The sequence below is a fragment of the Schistocerca gregaria genome, unplaced genomic scaffold, assembly GCF_023897955.1.
Source record: "Schistocerca gregaria isolate iqSchGreg1 unplaced genomic scaffold, iqSchGreg1.2 ptg000846l, whole genome shotgun sequence".
Classification (NCBI taxonomy): Eukaryota; Metazoa; Arthropoda; class Insecta; order Orthoptera; family Acrididae; genus Schistocerca; species Schistocerca gregaria.
The window spans coordinates 30,001-35,000 of NW_026062210.1; the positions used below are offsets into that span (position 1 = coordinate 30,001).

The window sequence follows — 5,000 nt, forward strand, 5'->3', positions numbered from 1 at the left end:
ATGTATGAAGTGCAGCCACCACCTCCTCTACAGAGAAGGGGTAAACGTGCACTTCATTCACATATGGCTCCAACAATGCTTGTCGTGTTCTTCGCTGCTCCTCCGTATCCTCTTCTTCAACATCATCTGGTAGCAAAACGTTCAGCAGTACATTAGCAGTTTCCTCCCACGTTGTAGTACACCGGCCATCTTCCAACCGCAAAGTTGACAGCATCCCTGGAGATCTGATCTTCTCTCTCACAAGCTTGTATGGAACCCCCCATGGGTCCAGACCGAGCTGCTCGTTAACGAAATTCTGCCATGATTGCCTCCTTGCCTGCTGAATAGCTTGCTGGTATCTATCCTTCAGGCGGCGATACCTCCTCAAGTGAAACTGTCTCTCTTCATGCCCAAAGCTCCTTTGATAGTTACTCCGCGCCCTCCTGACAGAGCGCTTGAGCGCGGTCAGTTCTGGGGACCACGGAGTAGCCTGCGTGCGAACATACCTCGCCACCCGGGGGACTGCTGCAGCAATAGCCGCCTCAATGGATGCCAGCAGATCGGCAACCACATCATCCACATTCTGTATTTCCGCCTCAGAGCCCAGCCCTGGAGGACGAAACTCCTGTGATAGTCGGTCCCAATCAGTTTTCCGGTAATTATACCTTTCCTCCCAATCCCCAGTATCTTCCACAACCTCAGTACAATACTCAAAGAATATACAATTATGGTCACTCACTGTGAGATTGTCAACAACTCTCCAGTCACAAACGTGCGGTGCCGAGCTCTGAGTTGCCAAAGTCACATCAATATTGGAAACAGCACCCGCCCTCCCTGAAAAGGTAGGTGGGTGTCCAGGTTGATTCATCACATCAAGATGCATTTGCATAATCAAGTTCTCGAGCTCGACACCCCGCTCATCCTGCTCCGCACTGTGCCACAGAGGAGACTTGGCGTTCGCATCCATACAGACTATTACAGACTTGCCTTGTAAAGTTCTAAGTATCCAGTCCAACTGATCCAAAAATCCAGTTATATGCTGCCGAAATTGACAGTATACATTAACAATGAAAACTAAATTCGTCAACAAATTAAGTTGCACCACAATCACATGTTCATTACAAAATTGTGTTAAAACAGTGGTCTTGATCAGTTTATTCAGCACTACAACAGCAGTCATAGGATTCTCCCCTGAGGAAACCACTTGCGCGGACGCAGGAAATCCGGGAATCCGACCAGCACAGGAGGCCGGCTCTTGGATCACAAGAATATCCAGTAACTCTTCCTCCGCTATCTTTCTCAGCTCTTGCGCAACCAGATGGCTGCGCATAGCATTAATCTGCAGCAACCTGAATCGCCCCATTAACCAGGGGGATAGAAAACATGAAGGCGGCTAGCGGGCCAAGGCTTCGAAAAATCCGAGACATTTCGTCCATACATCTTGACCATATCTCTGTAAATTTTTTCTATATCAAATTTCCGGCCCCTTCTAGCAAACACCTTCTCCACCAAAAGTTTTAGATCATCAGGTTGCGTTGGAATATTAGCAGCATGCAAATGAATGCAGTCAACATCCTCCAAGGCTGGGTAAGTAATATCTTCCCCACCCCTATGCTCTGTTCTAACAAGCTGCCTCAGTGCAACAGTTAACAATGCAGGCTCTTCAAGCCTTGACAATCGCAACTTGAGGTCGAAATTATCATAGGTGTCACCTGGACCAACTGCATTGTAAGATACACCACCACCATCACTATTTACACATTTTACATCGGTAACATTCACAATATTTACATCTGAACCTTCACTACCACCACCACCTCCGACTTCAATAGGGACTAAAGACACACCATGTCGGTCTTGATTTGAGAAATCTTGGATCACAGACTCCTCCACACTGGCACTCAATGGCCGACAAGTTAGCCGACCCATAGCTGCCTCCAAGTCGACCTCCGTCTGGACGCCGACCTCCACCATCAGACTGCCCGTGGAACCCCGAACGTCGTCGGAGCAGAGTAAAGAACCTGTGGACAGAGCCTTATAAATTAACCTACCCCTCTCTGCGTCCCTCTTTTCTTTACTAGGTGATTTTTTCTTTGGCGCCTTACGGGTCGCCATAATCTGTCCTCTGTACAATCCTGTCTAAGAACATTCGGTAGGTGGGGCAATCCTTCGGTCCTCCACACTTCCTACCACGTTTCTTACATGGTATGCACACAGGAGGTCTGTCCTTGTTAGGGCAGTCCCTCCTTTCATGCCCCACCAGCCCGCAGTGAGCACATACAGACTGATCTTCACTGCAATATTTGTTTGTATGATTTAAGTCTTGGCACTTGGTGCATCGTGGCACCGCCAAGTAATCCTTAATGTTTAGTGCAGAGTATCCTACATATAACCTCCCGATTCTTGTTAATGGCTTCCAAAGTTCAGGTGAAACCTCCACCACATGATGCACAGTCAGCTTCTCCCTCGGCCCTACTTTAAATCGCAACCTGAACTGACTGTCAAACTCCTCCCTCGTCATAGACACATCAAAATTCTGTGTATATATCGCATCCAACAGGCTGTCCGCATTCATATGAGTAGGAACATCATACAGGCACATCAAAGGCCTGCGTTTCCTTGGCGGTTCACACTTAACCTTCTCCATCAATTCCTGATTTGCCATTATTCTTTGACTATCTTCTTGTGTAGCTGTCTCAACAATTAGTACATTTTTAGCAGTCCTGACCGTGTTAATTTTAATTTTGTCACGTTTGGGATTAATGCATTTTTCGAAAGCAGTCTTAACAGCACGTATATCCTCGCCTGCCTTTGGTTTAATAAATACAGTCGGGTATGTCTTTTTAATATTGTGCTCAATTGTTTCCCTTGCCGACGGTGCTTTAGCCGCAGGGGCACCCGCAACCGCGGCATAAGACCGTGCCACTGCGGGCTGACCTCTGAGACGCTCATTCTCTTTCTCTAGTTCCAACAACCGACCCTCAAGTTGTGAGTGGGCCATCGCCCATCGAGCTACACAGTCCCTAATGTGATTAATCGCGTAGTTGCTGATCTTACCGTTTTTAACACTAGAATCCAGCAACTTCAAAAAGCGCGTGTGTCGCTCAGCGACAGTCAAATTCTCCTCCATCATCGAATCGCCCTCGAGCGCATTATCACTCTCTACATTTTCAGCCATATTGACGAATTAGAGAGTGAAAAATGGAGGCCCGTCTCTTTCCCCGGACCGGCCTCTCTGGCATGGGGGGAGGCTAAATGCAGCTCGCTCACCGGTCCCGCCCCTTGACCAAGAGCTTTCCACAACAGAGCTGCCAGGTTTAGCACGCCGTGGGTACAGCGCACTAGTCCTCTTCGACGGCTGCACCATCGAGGTTTTCACCCGCTCCCTTGCCGACGAATGCCACCCGCATTCCGGGAGAGCGGATTCACCCTCCGTCCTTCGCCCCCTACTAGGCCGAGTTCCCACCAAAGGCTAAAGACCCGGTCCTACTCAGGTGCCGGGCCGGTCCCCCAGACATTCAGGGGTTTGGACCCATCTAACCTAACCGGGGACATGTCACCACGCCCCGGCTTGGCGGATCATGCCCCGGATATCCAGGGGCAAGGCGGGTGACCTTCGCCGACTTGGGCCAGGTTCCCGCCGCGAAGAGTGCAGCCGCCGGAACCGGTGTGCAAGATGTTCAGCACACCGTCGCCCCCCTGCCCTTTAGTCGCCCGAAGGCTTAACAGCTCCACCACGAGAAGGCGGGCAGGGGCACTTGGGAAGGAGAGGCTGGCTGGTCGAGATAGATAGGGACAGCGGGAATCTCGTTAATCCATTCATGCGCGTCACTAATTAGATGACGAGGCATTTGGCTACCTTAAGAGAGTCATAGTTACTCCCGCCGTTTACCCGCGCTTGCTTGAATTTCTTCACGTTGACATTCAGAGCACTGGGCAGAAATCACATTGCGTCAACACCCGCTAGGGCCATCGCAATGCTTTGTTTTAATTAGACAGTCGGATTCCCCCAGTCCGTGCCAGTTCTGAGTTGATCGTTGAATGGCGGCCGAAGAGAATCCGCGCACCCGCGCGCCCCCGGAGGAGCACGCTAAGGCGGACGCGGCCTCGCAGCAAGGAAGATCCGTGGGAGGCCAAGGCACGGGACCGAGCTCGGATCCTGCACGCAGGTTGAAGCACCGGGGCGCGAACGCCGCGCAGGCGCGCGCATCCTGCACCGCCGGCCAGCACGAGGCCAACCAACGGCGAGAGCAGACCACGCCCGCGCTAAACGCCCGCACTTACCGGCACCCCTACGGCACTCACCTCGCCCAGGCCCGGCACGTTAGCGCTGACCCACTTCCCGACCAAGCCCGACACGCCCCGATCCTCAGAGCCAATCCTTATCCCGAAGTTACGGATCCAATTTGCCGACTTCCCTTACCTACATTATTCTATCGACTAGAGGCTCTTCACCTTGGAGACCTGCTGCGGATATGGGTACGAACCGGCGCGACACCTCCACGTGGCCCTCTCCCGGATTTTCAAGGTCCGAGGGGAAGATCGGGACACCGCCGCAACTGCGGTGCTCTTCGCGTTCCAAACCCTATCTCCCTGCTAGAGGATTCCAGGGAACTCGAACGCTCATGCAGAAAAGAAAACTCTTCCCCGATCTCCCGACGGCGTCTCCGGGTCCTTTTGGGTTACCCCGACGAGCATCTCTAAAAGAGGGGCCCGACTTATATCGGTTCCGCTGCCGGGTTCCGGAATAGGAACCGGATTCCCTTTCGCCCAACGGGGGCCAGCACAAAGTGCATCATGCTATGACGGCCCCCATCAACATCGGATTTCTCCTAGGGCTTAGGATCGACTGACTCGTGTGCAACGGCTGTTCACACGAAACCCTTCTCCGCGTCAGCCCTCCAGGGCCTCGCTGGAGTATTTGCTACTACCACCAAGATCTGCACCGACGGCGGCTCCAGGCAGGCTCACGCCCAGACCCTTCTGCGCCCACCGCCGCGACCCTCCTACTCGTCAGGGCT

At 52.4% G+C, this 5,000-nt stretch overlaps 1 pseudogene; it reads right to left on the reverse strand.

Annotated features, from left to right (window-relative positions):
* The window catches only part of LOC126322896 (large subunit ribosomal RNA), a 10,334-nt pseudogene that overhangs the window by 3,612 nt on the left and 1,722 nt on the right, over positions 1–5,000 (reverse strand).